General features: G+C 36.3%; 1 protein-coding gene and 2 non-coding genes across 4 annotated transcripts in view; 2 read left to right on the forward strand and 1 right to left on the reverse strand.

Moving 5' to 3' along the window:
• LOC106081092 (maternal protein pumilio) overlaps nucleotides 1–24,205 on the reverse strand; it is an 809,199-nt gene that overhangs the window by 752,743 nt on the left and 32,251 nt on the right. The window lies entirely within an intron of this gene.
• Nucleotides 20,386–20,458, forward strand: Trnaa-agc (transfer RNA alanine (anticodon AGC)). The gene has a single exon. It is a non-coding gene; the product is annotated as a tRNA-Ala (tRNA).
• Nucleotides 20,878–20,950, forward strand: Trnaa-agc (transfer RNA alanine (anticodon AGC)). The gene has a single exon. It is a non-coding gene; the product is annotated as a tRNA-Ala (tRNA).

Genomic DNA, 24,205 nt, shown 5'->3' on the forward strand with positions numbered 1-24,205 from the left:
GGACCACTAACACGCTCATTTTTAAATTTAAATCGAATTAATTTAAATTTTCAAAAAGAATCGAAGCCAAGTATTGATTTTAGCACATCTAAAGAAGTATTTAGGTCAAGTTTATATTGCGCTTTTCCCCTAACATAGTTTTTGTAAATATATTTATATTTTTTGAATTTAATCTTAGTCTGTAAGGATATGAATTCCATTGACTATAATGATAAATAAATAAATAAATAAATAAATAAATAAATAACCCGATACAATTAAGAGAATTTTAAAGCTTAAAAAACAATACAAGTGTCAATTACGGTAATTTTGTGGTTTCATATGAAATTCTAGTACTAGCTGCTGTATGATAATTGTTAATATTTAAACGCCATGCCATTAACGATGACTAATTGAGAGTTAATTCTTTTTAATGGTCCCCCTAAATCGCTGCTAAAATCCCTTTCACGCTTTATGAAAACCATTTTTATTGGGTTAATACAGAAGATTATCATTATTTAACAATTGGAACAATTGTTTATATCTACTAGTCATGGTTAATAAAAACCAATTTATATTAAACAGTTTAAAGAGTACACTTGGAAAAATTCGATTAATTTTAAAAATAAAATTTTTACAAAATATTTTAAGAAAAAAAATTCAATAAAATTTTATCAAAAGACAAAATGTTCATCAAATTTTCCTAAAGACAAAATTTTCATCAAACTTTTCTAAAGAGAAAATTTTCTTCAAACTTTTCCAAAGACAAAATTTTAGGAAAATTTCTCGAAAAACAAAATTTTTATGAAATTTCAAGAAAACTTTTTCTCTAAAGACAAAATTTCGATAAAATTTCTCTAATGGTAAAATTTCAATAAAATATCTCTAAAGTCATATTTTCAATAAAATTTATCTAAAGAAAAAATTTCAATGAAATTTCTCTAAAGACACAATCTCATATATAACAAGTAAAAAGGCGTTAAGTTCGGTCGGGCCAAACTTTGGATACCCACCACCTCGGGTATATATGTAAACCACCTTTTATAAAAACGGGTGAAAATTGCATATTATGTCCTATAGCAGCTATACCGAAATATGTTCCGTTTTGGACCAAATACTAATAACTACAGTAGCTATACCTAAAAGTAAACCGATCGGAACCATATACGACACGGATGTCGAAAAGACTAACATAAGTCCATGTGTCAAAATTCTATATGTGCGCCTTTAATGGGGCCAAGTCTTTAAATCAAGATATCGGTCTACATGGCAGCTATATCCAAATCTGAACCGATTTGGTCCAAGTTGCTGCAAACTGTCAAGAGCCTAATACAACTCACTGTTCCAAATTTCGACGAAATCGGATAATAAACAGCCTTAGACAACTCTCTGTCCCAAATTTCAGCTAAATCGGATAAAAAATGTGGATTTTATTGGCCTAAGACCCTAAATCGGAGCATCGGTCTATATGGCAGCTATATCAAAATTTGGACCGATCTGAGCCAAATTGACGAAGGATGTCGAAGGGCCTAACACAATTCACTGTCCCAAATTTCAGCAAAATCGGAAAATAAATATAGCTTTTATGGGCCTAAGACCCTAAATCGGATGATCGGTCTATATGGCAGCTATATACAAATCTGAACCGATCTAGGCCAAATTGACGAAGGATGTCGAAGGGCCTAAAACAATTCACTGTCCCAAATTTCAGCAAAATCGGACAATAAATGTGGCTTTAATTGGCCTAAGACCCTAAAGCGGCGGATCTGTCCTAGGGGGGCCGCCCCATTTAGCAAATATAAATATATAGACCAATCACAACAATATGGGGCTCAAATCAAAGGTAATTAAGATTGGAAAACGTGTCTGATATCCAATTGTCGGACTAAGCGTTTGGGGGACCATCCCAACCCCCAAAACACCCCTAAAACGGACATATTTACCGACCATGGCAATATGGGACTCAAATGAAAAGTATTTACGAGTACAATACGAATTTGATATCAAAATGTGCAACAAAGTGTTGGCGGGGTCGCCCTGATTTACTGACCATCGCAATATAGAGCTCAAATAGAAGGTATTTTAGTGTAGAATACGAATATGATATCCAAATGTGGAACCAAGTATTTTGGGGACGCCCCACCCCAAAAAGCCCAAATTTACGAGCACAGCAATATGGGGCTCAAATGAAAGGTCTTTGGAAGAACCCCACGAATCTGATATCAATACTCTGGAAAAAGTGGAGCTCTCCAAAAAGCGGACATATTTGCTGACTTTTGCAATAATAATTATAGATTAGAAAACGAATTTGATATCCAACTTTGAGTCCATTGGCAATATGGGGTTCAAATAACCCAACCCCACTCCCCAAAACACACCTAAATCGGACATATTGACCGACCAGGTCAATGTGCGGAGTTATTTCAACATGAATGAAGTAATGTCACTAGGCTGGAGGATGCGTGCAAAACTACCGAACATGAAATGATGAGTTCAAATCAGAGTAAAGAGAGAGAGAGAGAGTGACAGAGAAAAAAATGCAAGCAAAGCAGTAAACGAACGAGACAAGCAGTGCGAGCCGAACATCACACCGAAGCAGTGCAGCAAAGCGGTTTAAATAGTTTTTTCTTTTTCTTGCTTATAGACTTATTGTTGTTCTTGTTATATGTAGGCTTGCAAAAAGTGCCTTTCAACTGAAAATTTGTACTTTGAGACGTTGAAATTTCAAATAAATTGTTGCAGGAAAATTAACAAATTTCGTCGTCGTTTTTTCGACAAAAGTTGTTGTTTTTCAAAATCATTTTTACCATAGATTTTGATACATGGCGTCTCACTGCTTTAAATTTTAGAAACAGGGCGCAAGTTTTGTTATTGACAGTAACTGGAACATGTGTTAAGGAATCTCTTCCAATTTCATAAATTCTGGGTTAGAAATGTGGCTTTTCTACGTTCAAAATTCACCTGTTTAATGCCTTCAAACGGAAGTTTGGCACATATGGCAGCTGCCTACAAATTTATTCAGTTCTGGTACATACTCAGATATTGAGATGTATATGCAACTTACGGTAATGGCGAAAATTGCTAGTAAAAGCGTATTTCTTGGAACAACCCCTTAAATAGGGAGATCGGTTTATCCAAATTCAGCACAATTGTTCATTAAAATCGGGACAAAAGTATAAACAACTGTTATGAAATCAAGATTTCTTTTCGGGAGATCGGAATTAATGGTGCTATATCAAGCTATAGGCCATCTTTGAACTTTAGACAATAGAGTGATTTCATCAAATGGCGATCTAGTATTTATACTTTGTTTGAAAATGTGTTTTTTTTTTTGCTTATAGACTAATTTTTGTTCTTGTTATATGTAGGCTTGCAAAGAGTGCCTTTCAACTACAAATTTGTGCAATGTTAACTAAAAATTTTTACTTTGGGTCGTTGAAATTTAAAAAAAAAATTTTGCAGGAAAATTAACAAATTTCGTCGTCGATTTTTCGACAAAAGTTGTTGTTTTTCAAAATCATTTTTACCATAGACTTTGATACACGGCGTCTCACTGTTTTAAATTTTAGAAACAGGGCGCAAGATCTGATATAAATTTGTTTTTTGTTTGTTTCTCTTTCGAGACGAACTGAATGATCGGAGATGCAAATGGAAAAGGAAAGCCAAAGATAGCAACACACACCAACCACAATGGGAAGCGTTTCGTCTTTGGTTAGAAGACTTTTCAACCATATTAGGTGTGATGACTTCAAGGGCCGTGCATTGATATGTTGTATTTGAATCGTATTAATAGCGAAAACGCATCTATGATACAATTACCACATTAACCACGCTCGACAATCCTGTCTATTAGCTGTACTTTTTCCCAATGCATGTATTTTTTTGCAATGACAGACATTCTTTCTGTGGCAAATTACACTTCTTCCGTACTACACATGATTTTGTGCATCAGTTGGAAGTTGTATTGATAGCTTCGAACGCTAGACAACGGCAACGGCTCTTGCTATTGCTCCGTGTGCCCAGGTTCGAATCCGGGCCGGGCTCTGCCGTCGTCTCGAAAGAGAAATAAATAAAAATTGTTAAATTTAATGATCTTCATCCTAACAGACAAAAAAAACTTGAAAATGATACAAAATTTTAATGAAATGTTCTTTAAAAGCTAAGTTTCCATAAAATTTACCATAAAAACTAAATTTTCGTGAAAACTGCAAGAAAATTTTAAAACAATTTTTTGAAGCCAAAAATATCAATGGAATTGTGTGTGTGTGTGTGTGTGTACGTATACCCCCACCTACTTTTTCCAAGTGTTTACGTTTTTTATTTGTTTCGAGTTCTTTTTTTATTAGATTCATATCATGCTGTTAATATTTAAACAATGTGCGCTTATATTATTATTTATTTGAGTTTTCTAAAAACCATTAAACAATCGAGACTTATTTGGTTAAATTCCCATTAAATTTGTTATTGTCTTCATTTTTTATTGAGTTTTGTTTCGTTTTTTTTTATACCCTCCACCATATGATGGGGGTATACTAATTTCGTCATTCTGTTTGTAACTACTCGAAATATTCGTCTGAGACCCCATAAAGTATATATATTCTTGATCGTCGCGATATTTTATGTCGATCTAGCCATGTCCGTCCGTCTGTTTGCCGAAAGCACGCTATCTTTCGAAGGAGAAAGGCTAGCCGCTTGAAATTATGCACAAATACTTCTTATTAGGGTAGGTCGGTTGGGATTGTAAATTGGCCATATCGGTCCATGTTTTGATATGGCTGCCATATAAACCGATCTTGGGTCTTGAATTCTTTAGCCTCTAGAGGGCGCAATTCTCTTCCCATTGGAATGAAATTTTGCACGACGTGTTTCGATATGACTTCCAACAACTATGCCAAGTATGGTTCTAATCGGTGCATAACCTTATATAGCTGCCATATAAACCGATCTTGGGTCTTGACTTCTTGAGCCTCTAGACGGCGCAATTCTTATCCGATTGCAATGAAATTTTGCATGACGTGTTTTGTTATAATATCCAACTACTGCGCCAAGTATGATTTAAATCGGCTCATAACCTGATATAGCTGTCATATAAACCGATCTGGAGACTTGACTTCTTGAGCTTCTAGAGGCGCAATTCCTATCCGATTTGGCTGAAATTTTGCATGACGTATTTTATTATGACTTTCAACAACTGTGCCAAATAAGGCTTAAATCGGTTCATAACCTGATATAGCTGCCATATAAACCGATCTGCGATCTTGACTTCTTGAGCCTCTAGATGTCGCAATTATTATCCGATTTGCCTGCAATTTTGTACGACGCATCCTCTCATGACCATCAACATACGTATTTATTATGATCTGAATCGGTCTATACCCCGATACAGCTCCCATATAAATCGATCTCTCTATTTTACTTCTTGAGCCCCCAAAGGGCGCAATTCTTATTCGAATTGGCTGTCATTTTACACAGGTCTCCAACATATAATTTAATTGTGGTCCAAACCGGACCATATCTTGATATCGCTCTAATAGCAGAGCAAGTCTTTTCTTTTATTCTTTTTTGCCTAAGAATAGGTGCCGGGAAAAGAACTCGACAAATGCGATCCATGGTGGAGGGTATAAAAGATTCGGCCCGGCCGAACTTAGCAAGCTTTTACTTGTTGTTGTTTTTTTAATTTGTATGCGTAGCTTAGGCAATCAAACATTCTGCTCTTTGTGAATATATGACGAAGCAGAATTTTGGCTTCAGGTTAATTCGCCTTTAAACGATTTCTGTGGTTGGTGTTAAACCACAAACACAAAGTATCAACGTATAGCAATGTTGTGTAATTTTATCAAAAACTAAATCTATATTAAAATTGTATAGGTATAGGCTGAAAGCCTAATAAGAAACTAAAGAAGAGAAAAATTTTTTGCAGAATGTTAAAAAAAAAATAGATTAGAAAAAGCTACAAACGTTTGCATAGGACCCTAATCAAAAAGTAATTTTTCTATTCTATTTTATATTTTTGTACATTATTTAATATTTTTGGTCAATTTTATATTATTTATCTTATTTTGTTATTTTGTTATTTTGTTATAATTTTATTTTTTATTGTTTTATTTTTTATTATTTTATTTTTTACTATTTTATTATTTTATTTTTTACTATTTTATTATTTTTTTTTTATTATTTCATTATTTTATTATCTTTTCAGGGTGGGGACACTTTGCCCTGAATATGGATATCGAATTCGTGCCACTGTAGTCTATGCCCGCCTATGACGCTGAACGCCTTCGTTCGTATCCTTGCGAGAACATCGGACAAAATTTAAACCAGTGGTTATCCCCTCTGGTACCTCTTTTGCGAGGTGCCATGCATGGTCCTGTAAAAATTCTCCCCAAAGAGGTGTCGCACTGCAACACGCATTTCAGACTCGGCTATAAAAAAAAGTCCTTTATCATTGATAAACTTAATTTGAATCGGAAAGCACTCATTGATGTGTGAGAAGTTTGCCCCTGCTCGGTTCCTGGACAAATTTATACTCTACTCCCAAATGCCTTTCTTTTGTGTCCCATATTACCGTATTGGTAAATATTTCCGGTTTAGAGTGTGTTTCCGGGGTGGTCACTTGGCCATTCAAGTAAACATAAAATTTTGTGCTCTTCTTTCAAACACATTTCATATGAGCCAAATAATGGTATGATCAGTGAATTAGTTGTATTTGAGGGTCGGGTGGACCCCAAAGCCTTTGTCCCAAAAATGAATATCAATTTACCAAAAATCAATCAATTCGAACCCAAATAGATTTTATATTACAGGGAGGTATTTTGGAGTGGGGAGGCCACCATAGCGCAGAGGTTAGCATATCCGCCTATGACGCTGAACGCCTGGGTTCGATTCCTGGCGGGACCATCAGAAAACATTTTCAGCGGTGGGTTTCCCCTTCTAATGCTGACAACATTTGTGAGGTACTATGACATGTAAATCTTCTCTCCAAAGAGGTGTCACACGCCATTCGGACTTATCTAGAAAAAGGCCCCTTATCATTGAGCTTAAACTTGAATCGGACTGCTCTCATTGACATGTGAGAAGTTTACCTCTGTTCTTTAGTGGAATGTTCATGGGCCAAATTTGCATTTTTTGCATTTACATTTTGGAGTGGGGCGACTCCCCAAACACATGGCTCTTTGTTGTCGTGATTGGTCTATATATCCAATTGGCGGGTTTTGGGCGGCCCCCGCCGCACCCGACCCCAAAAATATAAACCATGTTTTGTTTTTGGTGAATGTGAGAGTGCAAAAAAATTTCGAACCAAACACATTACCAATCTCCGCGATCTGGTATTTTTGAAAATTAGGATATTGAGAAGTGCTTTTTAGGCGAGGAATGGCACCTCAAACACTTCGACTCAAATATGGATATCAAATTCGTGCCCTACTCCCAAATCCCTTTAATTTGAGCCCCATATTGCCAGGGTCGATAAGTAGGAAACGTTTGGTGGGTGTTTTGGGGCTGGGGCTGGGGCGGCCACCGGCACTTTGCCCTGGAAATATTGGGTTGCCCAAAAAGTAATTGCGGATTTTTCATATAGTCGGCGTTGACAAATTTTTTCACAGCTTGTTACTCTGTAATTGCATTCTTTCTTCTGTCAGTTATCAGCTGCTACTTTTAGCTTGCTTTAGAAAAAAAGTGTAAAAAAAGTATTTTTGATTAAAGTTCATTCTAAGTTTTATTAAAAATGCATTTACTTTCTTTTAAAAAATCCGCAATTACTTTTTGAGCAACCCAATTGATATCAAATTCGTACTTTACTCCCAAGTGTTATCAAATTCGTTTTCTATTCTCAATTATCTTTCATTTGAGTCCCATATTGCTATAGTGGGTCAATAAACCTATTCGACGTAGTTTTAGGTGAAAAGGCATTACCTAGACTTAAATGCAAATTATAATGTCATATTCGAAATCTACTTCCAAAAATCTTTCATTTGAATCACATATAGCCATGGTCGGCTGATATGCCCATTTGGGGGTGGGGCGACGTCCCATTACTGGGACCTAATTTTTTTTCCCATATTTGTAATCTACTGCCGAATACTTTTCATTTCAGTCCCATATTAATAGGAACATCGCATATCTGTTTAGAGGAGTTTTTGGGTTGGGGCGGCCAGCTGAAAACGATATTCGTTTTCCAGTCTCCAATACCTTTCATTTGATACCCGTATTGTGCCCATCAGTCCACTTTTGAATTTGGGTGGCGTTTGTGCGATAAGGGGGAGGGTCCGCCACCATCCGATACCTAAAAATTATATAATCTATGTTTGCTTTCACAAAAACCTACAAAATCTGTGAAAGTTTTAAGAAAATCAGTTCAGCTGTTGTTGATTCTAAGGAACAAACACACAAACCGAGTCTCATATAGTCATGATGGGTCATATGCCCATTTGCGGCGTTTTTGGGAGTGACCCCCTACACTTCGATCTGAATTTGTATGCCAGATTCGTATTCTACTCCCGAATACCTTTCATTTGAGCCCCATATTGATATGGACGTTCAATTTGTCTGCTTTTAGAAGTTTTGGAGTTAGGGCAACTTCCTGGGTATTTGGACCCAATTTTTAATTCCATATTCGTATTCTACTCTCCAATACCTTTCATTTGATACCCATATTGTTCCTATTGCACTACTTTTGCTTTTGGGTGGCGTTTTTGGCGTAACAGGGGGAGGCTCCGCCCCCCTTCCGATATGAACAAATTATAAAGCGTATTCCTTCTTCCCGACTATATTCGTAATCTACTCCCGAATACCTTTCATTTGAGTCCCATATTGTCATGCTCGCCCAATAAACTTATTTTAGGGTGTTTAGGGGTTGGGGCGGTCCCCAGTTACTTGGACCCAATTTTTAATATGAAATTCGTAATCTACTCCCGAATACCTTTCATTTGAGTCCCATATTGCCCGATCGGTACACTTTTATTCTTGGGGATATGGGGAGGGTCCACCCCCCTTCAGATATCAAAATATGATATGACCTATGTTGTCTTTCAGACCAACCTACACAATATGTGAAAACTTCACGGTAATCGGTTCAGCCGTTTTTATTTTTTTTTATTTTATTTTTTTTATTTTATTTTTTTTATTTTATTTTTTTTATTTTATTTTTTTTATTTTATTTTTTTTATTTTATTTTTTTTATTTTATTTTTTTTATTTTATTTTTTTTATTTTATTTTTTTTATTTTATTTTTTTTATTTTATTTTTTTTATTTTATTTTTTTTATTTTATTTTTTTAATTTTTTTTTTATTTTATTTTTTTTATTTTATTTTTTTTATTTTTTTTTTATTTTATTTTTTTATTTTATTTTTTTTATTGGGTTGCCCAAAAAGTAATAGCGGATTTTTTTAAACGAAAGTAAATGCATTTTTAATAAAACTTAGAATGAACTTTAATCAAATATACTTTTTTTACACTTTTTTTCTAAAGCAAGCTAAAAGAAACAGCTGATAACTGACAGAAAAAAGAATGCAATTACAGAGTCACAAGCTGTGAAAAAATTTTTCAACGCCGACTATATGAAAAATCCGCAATTACTTTTTGGGCAACCCAATATTTTACAATTTTATTATTTTATATTTTTTAATTATTTATTTTTTTACATTAATTCTTTTTTTATTATTTTTTTATTTTACTTTATTATTTTATTTTTATTTAATTTTTTTAATTTATTTTTTTTTCTTTATTTTATTAAATTTTTTATTTTATTGTATTTTTATAGCCTCCACTTCCACCTCGTTCCGTCTGTAACTCCTCGAAATATTAGTCTAAGATATTCGTCATGACATTTTAAGTCAATCTAGCCATGTGCGTCCGTCTGTCTGTCGAAAGCACCCTAACTTTCGAAGGAGTAAAGCTAGCCGCCTGAAATTTTGCACAAATACTTCTTATTAGTGTAGGTCGATTGGGATTGTAAATGGGCCATATCGGTCCATGTTTTAATATAGCTGCCATATAAACCGATCTCAGATATTGACTTCTTAAGCCACTAGAGGGCGCAATTCTTATCCGATTTAGCTGAAATTTTGCACCAAATGTTTTGTTATTACATCCAACAACTGTGCCAAATATTTTAATTGATCCATAACCTGATATAGCTGCCATATCAACCGATCTTGAATCTTGACTTCTTGAGCCATTAGAAGCGCAATTTTTCTCCGATTTGGCTGAACTTTTGACACCCAACAAGGTATATTATTTATCTCCTTGACATTCCAAGTCGATTTGGCCATGTTCGTCTGTCCGTCTACCTGTTGAAAGCACGCTAACTTATGAAGGAGTAATGCTAGGCGCTTGTATATCTGTCGAAAGCACGTCAACACATGAAGGAGTAAAACTAGGCGCTTGAAATTTTGCCCAAATAATTCCAGTTATTCATCTTCAAATGTTTGCCTGTTAGGGCAAAGATCATTAAATTTCACAATTTTTGTGTGGTTCTCTTTCGAGAAGAGCTCAATGATCGGAGATTTTCTTTGCAAAAGGAAAGCCAGAGATAGCAACACACACACCCAACCACTATAGGAAGCGTTTCGTCTTTGGTGAGAAGACTTTTCAACCATATTAGGTGTGATGGCTTCAAGTGCCATGCGTTTGTATATTGTATTTGAATCGTATTTATTGCGAAAACGCCTCTATGATACAAATACCACACCTTAACCACGCTCGACCAACTTGTCTATCAGCTGTACTTTTCCCAAGGCATGTATTTTCGTGTAATGACAGATTTTTTGTCTGCGAGAATTACACCACCTCCATGGTGCACATGATTCTGTGCATCTGTTGGAAGTTGTATTGATGGCTTCGAACGCTAGATAACTTGACTTCATGAACCTCTAGAGGGCGCAATTCTTATCCAATTTGGATGAAATTTCGCATGAAAGGTTTTGTTTTGACTTCATTTTAAAAGTTTTTTTTTTACTTTTTTATGTTTGGTTTTAAATATAATTTTTATTTAATTTAATTTAATTTATTTAAATTTTTTTATTTTTTTTTTATTTATTATAATTTTATTTCAATGTTATTCTAATTTTATTTTATTTGATTTTTTTCAAACTTTTTTATTTTAATTTTATTTTAAGTTTTTTTTGTTACTTTTATTTATTTTATATTTTCAATTATTTCTCTTATATTTTAATTTTTTATTTTTAATTTCTTTGTTTATATTTTTTTTATTTTATAATTTTTATTTATTTGTTTTTTTATATACTATTTTAAAATTAATTGACTTTTTTACAATTATTTTTTTATTATAATAATTTTTTCTTTCTTCCTTAAATTAAGTTAGAATTCACTATTTTTTCATTGCGTTCTCGTTCTAATTTTATTTTTCTTTCTCTATTTTTTATTTGGATTAAAATTTGTGTTGCAAATTTTTTTTTTTAATGATTAAATAGGTATTTTTTTCATTTTTCACATTTATAATTTCACCACTATTCAATTTTAAGACTCTCTTATGCAAATTTCAATACACCTTTGCGAAAAAAAACACTAAAATTGGCAAACATTTTCCATTCAATGGCCTCTGCGGCCTATGCCACACATTTTCCAGCAGTCCAACTTTGTCTAGTTACACTTTCATTTTTCTTCTGATTATAATAATTTCTGATTATTTACACAATCTTCATTTCATTACTCCACACAAATTGATTTCATTTTCTAGAAATTATGCAAATAGCTTTTGAGCCCAACAACCAAAAGGAAACAGCAGCGCGAAAAAACATGGAGGGCTGTCTCGAAAAAAAAACCGCATTCAATTAAAACGAACCAAAATTATGCCGACTACAACGATGAAACAGCGGCCGCACAAGCAAAGACACAACAAAAACAAACCTCGACAACAGCACGCACCGGTTCTCGTTGCGGGTATTTAACACTCAATCGATGGTTGACAACTGAACGAACCCCAAAACAAAAAAGACGCTGTCAAAACAATACTCTAGCAGCTCCACCATACTAAACCGAAAACAGCCAAGAATAACAAGAGAGCGTGAAAGAAAGAGAGAGAGAGAGAGAACTCAATGTAAAGACAAATATGCCAGACTGACGGACAAAGTACTCCCCTTCAACCCAATCGGGTACTAACTTATGGTCTCGCGTAAACAGCCCCAAACAAAACATAGCAAAGAAGAAAGTCATAAAAAACATTTTAAACAAAAACAAAAGCGTTTTACCGCCTCCCTCAAATATTATGTAGACAGAGTTGCCATTTTTTTAAACAATTAAAAATATGAATCGACGAGTTTTTCTGCGGCCGAGAAAAATCTTATGTAGCCTTAACAATAAATCAAGGTTTAGATATTTTATCTGTCTTGTTCTATTGTGACCAAAAAAACGTTTCATTGGCAACACTTATGATTGCAAGAGAACCGTTAATCCAGGTAATGAGTTACCATTTCGGGAAGAATCTGAAAGCACCAATTCAATTGAGAGAAAGTATAAACAAATAAATCGTAGGAGTACCATGCACCACTTCAAATTGAATTTTCAAAATCTAAGTGTTTGTAGGTACTTCATATAACCCTAGACGACAAAACTCATGACAAGGTGGGCAGCAGACATACTGTAGCAATGAGTAAGGAAAATTTCTATCGTAATCTTAAGCACAGGAGAATGGACATGACCTACGCAATACGAGTACTATTTTTGAGAGAGCGAGCAATAAACTCATATTGATTTAATAGAGTGGTTGCTCATGTTAAACAGCCTATTGTCGATCTATCTTTGTTGAAATATCAAAACAAACAGTCACAATTAAATAGTGAAATTTATTGTTCCCATATAAATAATTCTATTGTATAAGCGATAAGGTACTCCATTTATTAATGAAATCGAAAACTGCATTTAAGCACAATTTGCTATCTATGGGCGAAGGCCATTTAAAGGCTGGCGAAAAAAATGCAGAAACTGAATGGGACACTAAGAAAATATAGGAAATGGCAAAATTTCAATAATGAGAAAAATAATTAAAATAAACAGAAAATTCGTTAAAGTTGCTATCAGAATGTATATGCTTTGAAATTCACCTTTAGGTGAATCATGGTTTAATTTGTCAACCCTGAAGCCATAAGTGTCTAAAGTGGAACTTCTCCAAATAAGTACACACCAAATGTTTGAATGTTTGACCAACTATCATGTTCTGCGTGAATCGTTTTTTGTAATTTTCAATCTTTCAGCCAAACAAGGACAGTGAGAGCACATTTTAAGTGTTGCCACACCGGAAAAAAAATCAATCACGAAAAAATGCTATTGGGTTGCTCAGAAAGTAATTGCGGATTTTTCAGATAGTCGGCGTTGACAAATTTTTTCAACGGCTTGTGACTCTGTAATTGCATTCTTTCTTCTGTCAGTTGTCAGCTGTTACTTTTAGCTTGCTTTAGAAAAAAAGTACGCGAAATTTTGTTTACATTTGTTTGGCGTCAATTTTAATATGGAGCCCACAAAGGAGTATTTTCGTCATATTTTACTTTATTATTTCCGTAAAGGAAAAAACGCGGAGCAGGTTGCTAAAAAGTTACGAGATGTGTATGGTGATAAAGCCTTAAAAGGAAGACAGTGTAAAAATTGGTTTTGCAAATTCCGTTCTGAGCCACGTTCAGGTCGGCCAAATGAAGTTGATGATGACCAAATCAAAGTATTAATCGAATTGGATCGTCATGTATCTGAGCGTGAGATAGGAGAGAAGTTAAATATACCAAAATCAACCGTTCATTATCACATAAATAGTCTTGGACTGGTGAAAAAGCTTGATATTTGGGTACCACATGTATTGAAAGAAATTCATTTAACAAACCGAATCAACGCTTGTGATATGCACCTTAAACGCAATGAATTCGATCCGTTTTTAAAACGAATCATAACTGGAGATGAAAAATGGATTGTTTACAACAACGTTAGTCGAAAACGATCATGGTCCAAGCATGGTGAACCAGCTCAAACCACTTAAAAGGCTGATATCCACGAAAAGAAGGTTATGCTGTCTGTTTGGTGGGATTGAAAGGGTGTGGTATATTTTGAGCTGCTTCCAAGGAACCAAACGATTAATTCGGATGTTTACTGTCAACAATTGGACAAATTGAATACAGCCATCAAGGAGAAGCGACCAGAATTGGTCAATCGTAAAGGTGTCATATTCCACCAGTACAACGCTAGACCGCACACATCTTTGGTCACTCGCCAAAAACTGAGTGAGCTTGGCTGGGAACTTTTGATGCATCCACCATATAGTCCTGACCTTGCACCATCAGACTACCATTTATTTCGATCTTTGCAGAACTCCTTAAATGGTAAAACTTTTGGCTATGATGAGGCTATAAAATCGCACTTGGTTCAGTTTTTTGCAGATAAAAGCCAGAAGTTCTATGAGCGTGGAATACTAAATTTGCCAGGAAGATGGCAAAAGGTTATCGAACAAAATGTCAATTATATATTTGATTAAAGTTCATTCTAAGTTTTATTAAAAATGCATTTACTTTCTTTAAAAAATCCGCAATTACCCTTTGGGCAACCCAATATTTACTTAAGCGAAATACCGCTTTTTACAACGCATCATATGAGCACGATTTTATTTAGTAAGCTTTCAAATCATACGAGTGGCAAAAGTGTCACAATCGCATTTCTGGCACCCATTCATGTGACAACCATGCGAATGCAACCATTGCAAAGAACCCGACAATGATGTCAAGCATTGCCACTAAAATTTCTTTTTGCCATTTTTCTCACTATAAACACATTTCTATTTTTCGCCTATTTTCCTCCAGCGCTTCGTTTACGTTTTTTTTTTTTGTATAGAGTTTGCCAGCATTCCGCCTGAAAAGCTGAACAGAATACTCGGCTTAAGACAAAAGACGTACTCATAACATGCGTAAAGCATTTCTTGGCATCGACAAATTCTTCTTTTGTTATTAAATTATTTATTATTTATAATAACTATTGTATTATAAAATCTCCCTTTCACAGTGCTGCTTGCATATGAACAATTAGCTGGGTATCCTACGTTTCATGGTTTTAAGTACAAAGGAAGCAAGACCAAACTGTTAACTTTTCTCTTCAGTTACTGCTAACGAATATGTTTGGCAAATGAAAAACGCGTAATTGATTGTAAATCACAACGCGTATGTGGCAACATTGTCTAGCAGCGAACCGACAATTGTGTTGGTATCACTGTAGCAAAAGAGACAGCTGACTGTTTTGTGATGATATACATATGTAGATAGAGAGACCCAAAACAGCAAAAATTAAAAACACATGTGATAGCCTAAACCTGTAGAAATTTTGCAAACTTCAAAGACAAAATATATCTAAGTGCTGGAGCTAAAAAAATAAACCAATGCATTGAGAGAGAAAGAGCGGCAATAGAGTCTCAAAACGGCAGAAAATTGAAAACAAATGAGAGCAACTAAGCCTATAGAAATTATGCAAACTTCAAACTACATCTAAAGATCTAGGGCTAATGAAATTAAACATAGCGTCAAGGGAGCCCATTCAGAAAAGAATATAAAACGTACAGACATATGTACATAAGTAATTGTTGTATGCAAAACTATAATAAAAACAACCGAGTTCGCCACAACTCCTAATTAATTATCATCTCTTAATCTACATTTGGCAAATATTAAGCATAATTAATTAGAAGACTTCTCTAATTTAGGCCTAATAAACGAAAACGAAAAGCACATACACAGACACACTATGAAAAGAACCATGCGCCTTTATTTACAACAAATACACAACAAAACAAAGAAAACAACTTTTTATTTATTTGTAAAGTTTGATCATACCCTCAACACACACACATGCACACACACACACACATTATGTGATATCAATGAAAGTCCATATGCTTGTACTTCGTGCTAAAACCCGAAATACATGACGGCGAGTGAGTAATAATCCAGTCAGCACTTTAGCCATAGACCTGGGTAAAATTTTTGATTTATTTACTACAAGTGCGTGTGTTTCTCGTTGAAACTTTTGTGACAGCGTGTTTTTAGCAGAGAAGCAGTAAGGGAACAGATACTTGGTTGTCATCGTGCACCAACGAATGGATGGTGAGTAAGTCAAAGCAATTCGTAGGCCGCACGCACTTTTACTTCTTTGATGTTTGACAATAAAAGTATGAGTGTACTTGTGCGTGAGTATGATGACTCTGTAAAGAAATTCATAAGGTGTCTTGCAAGAGAATTCTTAGTATTATTTTGGGGAATATTTTGTACACTTCCCACCCATACTCACTCAAAGTGAATATCAGTAATTGTTAATAATTCTTAATTTCACCACCATTGCAAACATATGCACCACTCTTTAGTTGAAATTGAGTAATTAAACCTTACTAGCTGTGAAAATAACATGTGAACGTTGGAGATGAAAAAAAAAACAAAATAAAAATCAAAGTAAGCCAACTCTTATACAAAACGAATAAAACGAGCAAAACAAAGGCAATAGATTCTTCTTCTCATTTCTGGCTCCACTGCTTATTTGTGGCAAACGTTAACGGTAATTTTCGAGTCATGTTTAATCATTGCCATTATTTGTTAGTTGAACTTAATATGAATAATATTTAGATTTTATTGTATACCAAACCCTTCCTCCCATTGAAGGGCCGCGATCACAAATTCATTATTGAAATAAATCAATTATAATCTAAGTGAATCTTAATAGTTAAAAAAATACATGGCATGCGAAGTATGTTCAACTAATAAATATCCATCTACAAGAATATCTTTTGGGCATTTTCTAATAAAAATCGACATAACCTGAAAAAAATCCATAACTGGTGCCAAAGCAAACAATTTTTATGTTAGTGCATGCTGAAGAATTCTGGAACTTGCTTTCGCACAACTGGTAAATAAGTAGAAAGTAAGCACAGCCTGAAAAGGCATCAGATAACCCTGGAGCGGTTTCAGCGGAGGTATGGTATTGTTATTAAAAAGGCACCCTACACTAACAGATATTGGTTTCTGAAGCATACAGGGTAACTCTGGAGTTAACAGCATCACAGAGAGATAATAAGAAGAGATATATTAAGAGAAAAGCGGTTGAAAATGTTGTTGTAATGCATTAGTGAGGGCATAACCACCGTTAACAATTTTCAAATATTCTCACCAGAATTCAAATCACAGCATTTAGCATCGTGAGTACGGCCTTAATTCCGGATTTAAAGAGCAGTGTAAATGGGGTTATAGGCGGATATGCTATCGTCTGCTTGATATTTACTTTTTTTCATGCACTCTTGTTTTTTTAATCGTTTAAAAATAAAAACAAGTAAAGCGTGCCAAGTTCGGGTCGACTGTTGGGAACACACCACCATGCATTCTGCTAAAATATGGCAGCTATATCTGGTTAAAGACCGAAATAGACCGTACTTGGCGCAGTTGTTGGGAGTCATAACAGAACACTATATGCAAAACTGCAGCCAAATCGTATAAAAATCGGGGCTTCTAAGGGATCAAGAAGAAAGATCAGGAGATCGGTTTATATGGGAGCTATATCATGTTAGATCTGAATATAATTCCATGCGTGTCACGTAGCTGACGAGACCACACTGACGCTGCATAACTTACCACAGACCGACCAATTACTGTGTACGTGGTGAACAAGGTTTCTTTGTCTGCACCCCAAGTGCTGCCGGCAAATGACTTGAGGACCTTGTTTCTACTTTTGACGTTATCGCAAATTGCTGTGGCATATGGGGACAATATGTAAGAGCTGTAAAATGTGGCGTCAAGTATTTTGGGACACTTGGTCGGAATCATTTCTCCATCGACCATTACAGTCAGCTCGGTATTCATCTCAAGCGTATTTGTAGTAAACAATGTGGCTGAAGATTTGGTGGCAGATATCTTCAGATTTCTAGCTGCGAAAGATGAGGCATCTTCGTTGAGGTCTCTTCATTGAGGTAAATCGGATAAAAATCGGGGCTTCTAAGGAATCAAGAAGACAGATCAGGAGATCGGTTTATATGGGCTATAATGTTCTTGGCCGATTTCGACCGTACTAGGCACAGTTGTTGGAAGTCACAACAGAACACTATATGCAACATTTCAGTCGATTAAATATTGAGGCTTCCAGGGACTCAAGAAGTCAAATCGGGAGATCCGTTTATATAGGAACTATATGAGGTTCTTGACCAATTTGGAGCATACTTAACGCAATTGTTGAAAATCGTAACAGCCCATCGTAATTCGGAGAGCGGCATTCTGACTGATCTGAATATAATTCCTCGCGTGTTAGCTGACGAGACCACACCGACGCTCCATAACTAACCACAGACCGACCAATTACTTTGTACGTGGTCAACAAGGTTTCTTTATCTGCACCCCATGTGCTGCCGGCAAATGACTTGAGGACCTTGTTTCTACTTTTGACGTTATCGCAAATTGCTGTGGCATATGGGGACAATATGTAAGAGCTGTCAAATGTGGCGTCAAGTATTTTGGGACACTTGGTCGGAATCATTTCTCTATCGACCATTACAGTCAGCTCGGTATTCATCTCAAGCGTATTTGTAGTAAACAATGTGGCTGAAGATTTGGTGGCAGATATCTTCAGATTTCTTGCTGCGAAAGGTGAGGCATCTTCGTTGAGGTAGACGTTCAACCTATAGCAGATGTCAACAATGGGTGGGGGGTCTAATGCCATGATTGCCCAATCGTCCACATATGATACGATCTCTATGCCGTCTGGAGGGGGTGGAATGGAGGATAGGTAGAGGTTAAACAGTGCCGGAGATATCACCCCACCTTTGTGAACTCCCTGTTTCACTCTACAGTGCTTCGACTTATTATCCCTAACTTCCACAAATGACTGGCGACCACACAGATAATTCGCGATCCAGCGTTTCAGGCCTGGCTGGAGGGACGTGTTGACGATGTCCTCAAAGAGTTTGGCATGGCAGACCCCGTGTCGAATGCCTTCGATAGGTCCAGTGCCACAAGGAACGTCTTATCATATGGCCTGGGCTGATGGAAGCCACGGCAAATGTGAGCGATGATGCCATGCAAAGTAGTTGTTGAGCTATGCAGTCTTCAAAATCCATGTCAATGCTTGTTGAATGGAAATTCTCCTACGAGGCTCGGGAGAAGTAAAGCCTCAAGCGTATTTGCTACTGGTGAGAGAAGGGAGACCGGTCTGTACGACTTCCCCAAACTCGGGTCGTTTCCAGGCTTCAGTTCAGCGGGATCACTACCCATTTTCCAGACATCTGGAACTATAAAAGTGTTCAAAGACAGCTTGGGGACAGTAGTAAGGTACTCAACTCCAGGTAAATCCAGATTCTTCATCCCGTCTACAGGTGTTCGAGAGTGACTTAACAGTAGACCACAGCTTATCTAAACCGATGACTTAGTTACATTGTTCCAAGTGTCCCAGCTATAAATTCCGCCTATGGTCGTTAACTACCCCGTTTATTTCCAGATTCTGCTCGCTGATTCTGGGGTTAGTGGGGTCCATACAACGAATCCCATCACGCTCGTCAGCGAGTACCACTGCCTGCGCTGGGAAATTGGAACGCACTTGGGGTATTCCACCGAATGGTATAAAGCGATCGGCTGCTGCGTTAATGATGTGTCGGAATTTCCTCTCGGCAACTAGCACATTCGAGGGGGTGGCAGTACACTGAAGCGGCGATTGGTATACTCTCTGAAGCCAGCCCAATCGACCTTCTTCTAATGATGAGAATTATGGGGAGGTGGTCTGACCCCACAGAGATAACGGATTGCCAGGATACGGGACTCAGGAGATCAGGGGATGCAAAGGAAATGTCTGGCGTGCTGCTGCACCTCCTCGTAATCCCAGTGGGGGCATCCTCATGCACCGTGCAAAATGTGGACCCTTCAATCTGCTCTGCCAAAGCCATTCCACGCTGATCATTATCGAGGGGAGAATGCCACGAAATGTGATGCGCATTAAAATCCCCTAGAACCAGACTATTATGGCCAGATAGTAACCTACTTATGTCGGGGTTATAAGCTTGGCCAGTATATTTCGTCACCGTTTGTTGTTGTTGTGACTACATTCCCGGTCCATCGCATTTCGTGTAAGGCGGTAATATCTGCCTTGTACTTCTCCAATATATCCACCAGTGCGTACACTACGCATTCTCTATAAAGAGTCCGAAAATTCCAGGTGCAGTATTAGTATTCTTTTGTTTCTCAGAGTAATCCTTATAATTTTCCGAGAGCGGATTACTACACAGCGCCTCATATGCATGAGTTTTGTGGGATTGCACATATATCCCTCGATCCAACGCTCGGCCCCAGCCGCCAAATCACAGAAAGCTATAATAGTGTTGTCCACTAGTCCAAACACCATAGGTCAGCAAAATAAAAGAAAAATTAATTTGATTTGCAAGTAGAGTTCATAGATCATCGAATGGGGATGTAGCTCAGATGGTAGAGCGCTCGCTTAGCATGTGAGAGGTACGGGGATCGATGCCCCGCATCTCCAAATTTGTTTTTGTAATACATTTTAATAAAAATTATGTGACACTCTAGCTACGGTGGTAAACAAAATTTTAACCCATCTGTTTAAAGTCTTATCGCAACTGTAATCGATTTTACTAAATGGACAAATGCAATCGCCCGCCAACTATTTATAGCAACACAAGAAAAACAATAAAAGTCGACGAGTAGAAAAAATATATTTTTTCAAAAAAAAAACTCGTTCGTTAACAGCAATACAGACAGCAGGCGTAAGTAGCCCGTTCGCCAAAGCAGCGATATAGATTACTGAAGTCCACTCAACATGAATTTAAGTAGCCCAGCACACCACCCAAACAATCAACCAACCTACCTATCTCTACCTACCAACCTAGCCACCTAAGCTGTATTGATTTTATTTCATTGTTAGTTATTGGCCAAGCAATTGGGGATGTAGCTCAGATGGTAGAGCGCTCGCTTAGCATGTGAGAGGTACGGGGATCGATGCCCCGCATCTCCATATCAATATTTATTCTATTATTGTTCGTTTTTTTCCTCTTTTTTGTATTTGTTGTGTGCTGTCAAAAGCTATTATAGATGATTTAAAAAAGAAAACGAAAAAGTAGAAGATAATCATCAACAAGTGGCAAGTATTAAATAATCTTTAACAATTCCACTTAACACCCTTAACTTGATCATCTCAAAACTTCACTGAAGTTACTTCTCAGTAAGAGATTCTTAAAGAGAATACACAAATGAATGGCTGTATGTTGTTGTGTTATTATGTTTGTTGTATACCTATGCATGTTATTATGCTAATAATATGTAATTAGCATATTATTAACCTTAAATGCAGCTATGTAAGTACATGAATTCTGTTTGTCTTATGGCAAAGCGATACCGTTCTCAGCACACTGAAAAACTCAACTGTCATATATTAAGAGCATACCGCGAGAATAATGAAATGTTAATGACACCGTTAAGAGTTGCCAGAGTGGCTTTGGAGTTTTGGTTCCCCTGATGAGCTAGTGTAACAAGTGGCAAAGAAGAAAGTTTATTAGAAATGTTGAGCCTTTAAACAAAAAAAAAAATATGACTATGAGCATTTGTCCTTTTGACTACGATCCTTTTGTTGGCGCTGTTAATAGCATCGTGAGCAAAAATTAGAAGCAATATTTGGTTATTTTTTTTTTTGTTTAGTTCATTTTTAATTAATAGTAAACAAAAATTCCTATACTCACCACTAACGCCATACGAAAAAAATTAGATCAAAACAAACGAAAAAAAAAAACATTTTAGATCGAAAAGAAAATCGCGCGTCGCACAGTGGGAGAAAATCGAAAAAAAACTAGTAAAAAAATATGCCGCGTAAGAACAGGTAGAGATTTATCTTTGAAATTTGAAATGGTTAGAGCTGAGGTGTTAAATTCAAGGACCTAGTTTATCCACCCGCCTTTTGCCAGGCCCCTAAAAATTCTAAGACGAACGAAAACGAAACAAGATATCTTAGAATTTTTTTTTTTTTGAATATTGCAGCTAAAAATGTCCTTAAAAAACTAAAAATAAATTCTGTCCCAATTTTTTTACAAAAATCCCCAATTTACTCCTTTCGAACAAAGATGGTTTCAAAATCGGCATTTTTTAGTAAAATTGCTGTGGAGGCTACTATGACGCAGAACGCCTGGGTTCTATTCCTGGCAAGACCATCAGAAAATTTTTCAGCGTTGGTTTTCCCCTCTTGATAATGGCAATATTTGTGAGTTACTATGCCGTGTAAAACTTCTCTCCAAAGAGGTGTCGCGATGCGGGACGCCGTTCGGACTTGGCTATAAAAAGAAGGCCCCTTATCATTGAGCTTAAACTGGAATCGGACTGCACTCATTGATATATGAGAAGTTTGGAACAGGGCTTAGTGGAATGTTCATGGGCAAAATTTGCATTTTATATAATGCCTGAAAAAATGTCACTTATCATTTGTTCGACATGCTTTGCTCTCTGCTCTGCTCGGCGTTCACTATGTTATAACCAGCGATCATTTTCACCCTAACTTAGGGTGAGTACAGATTGCGCGCTGAAAGCCGAACGAAGATTATCTATGCGATAAAGATTGTGAGTGCGAGAAAACTGGTTACATACAAGGTATGGATGAAATTAAGTTAAGGCAAGTATCTGCCGTGATATTATACCGTACTTTTTGAATAATTTCCCACAATTTTTTATTATTGCTGCAAGAAAACTTAGAAACTTCTTGCTTGAGTTCACACCAAAGGTTCTCAATGGGATTGATGTCATGGGACTGACTTGGCTACTCACCAACGATCAAATTATGATCCCGAAACCATTTACGTACTAATTTTGATGTGAGTTTCGATTCATTATCCTGTTGAAATCTCTATACAAGTGGCATATTTTCCTCAGCGTGTGGTGGCATAACTGTCTCCAACAAATTCTTGTAAACAAATCTATCCATTTTGTTTTCAATAAGATGTATCGGATCTACTACCTCCCAACAAAAACAGCCCCATACCAAGGCATTTCCTTCTCCATTTTTAAGCTTTGTTTGTTTGGTAAACCTGATGTGGAATTCTTTCCCTTTTGGACGACGAACATTCCTTTCTACATCATTACCAAAAAAAAAATACTTTTACTTTCGCCACTTATTTACTCCGTGTCCGCATCATGTTTTATGAGCCAAAGCAAAGTTTAAACTCTTCTTCAAATATGATTGTCGGAGTAAAAGAACTTTCCTAGCTACCTGTTAGTTTTGCAGACACCAATCTTCATAGTACCGTTTGGCAGGGCACAAAATTTCCAATTTCTTTGGATTTTCTTTAGAAGTCTTGAAAGGGTCTCGTTTAGCTAAAGTTACTATAGGATTATCCGTAAAAAGGGATTTTCCTTTCTGTGCCGCATCTCTCAATAGTTTTAGTTTTAAGGCATTTGTTACGAAGTTTTCAAACCTTCTAATGATTTGGCTATACATTTTTAGGTTCTTCCTTTCTTTCGAAGCAGCTGAACTAGGCGTCTTTCTTCTTCACTGCTATGATGATATGAAAGGTAAAGTGTTCGGTTCGAAATGTGTTCATTCACCGTAACGTTGCGTCCAACAGCATCTTTGAAAAAATACGGTCCAATGATTCCACCAGCGTACAAACCACACCAAACAGTGCATTTTTCGGGATGCATGGGCAGTTCTTGAACGGCTTCTGGTTGCTCTTCACTCCAAATGCGGCAATTTTGCTTATTTACGTAGCCATTCAACCAGAAATGAGCCTCATCGCTGAACAAAATTTGTCAAAATTTGAACACATTTCGAACCGAACACTGATTTTGGTAATAAAATTCAATGATTTGCAAGCGTTGCTCGTTAGTAAGTCTATTCATGATGAAATTTCAAAGCATACTGAGCATCTTTCTCTTTGACACCATGTCTGAAATCCCACGTGATCTGTCAAATACTAATGCATGAAAATCCTAACCTCAAAAAAATCACCCTTTATCTCGAGTAGATTACGAATATGCAAAAATATGTCTAAAAAATTGGACGCGGGAGGGACTTAAAGAGTCGTGAGAATTTTTAACCCAGGTAACATACGCAACATGGGTATCAAATTAAAGAGATCAATACTCTATATCGGGAGATACAATAGGTCTATATGGCAGCTATATCCAAGTATGGTCTGAACTTGACGATATTCAACAAAATGTTAAGAGGGGTATCAGAACTCGCTGTGCCAAATTTCATTGAAATCGGATGAAAAATGCTCCTTTTATA

This window comes from Stomoxys calcitrans, chromosome 2 (genome assembly GCF_963082655.1).
Source record: "Stomoxys calcitrans chromosome 2, idStoCalc2.1, whole genome shotgun sequence".
Classification (NCBI taxonomy): domain Eukaryota; kingdom Metazoa; phylum Arthropoda; class Insecta; order Diptera; family Muscidae; genus Stomoxys; species Stomoxys calcitrans.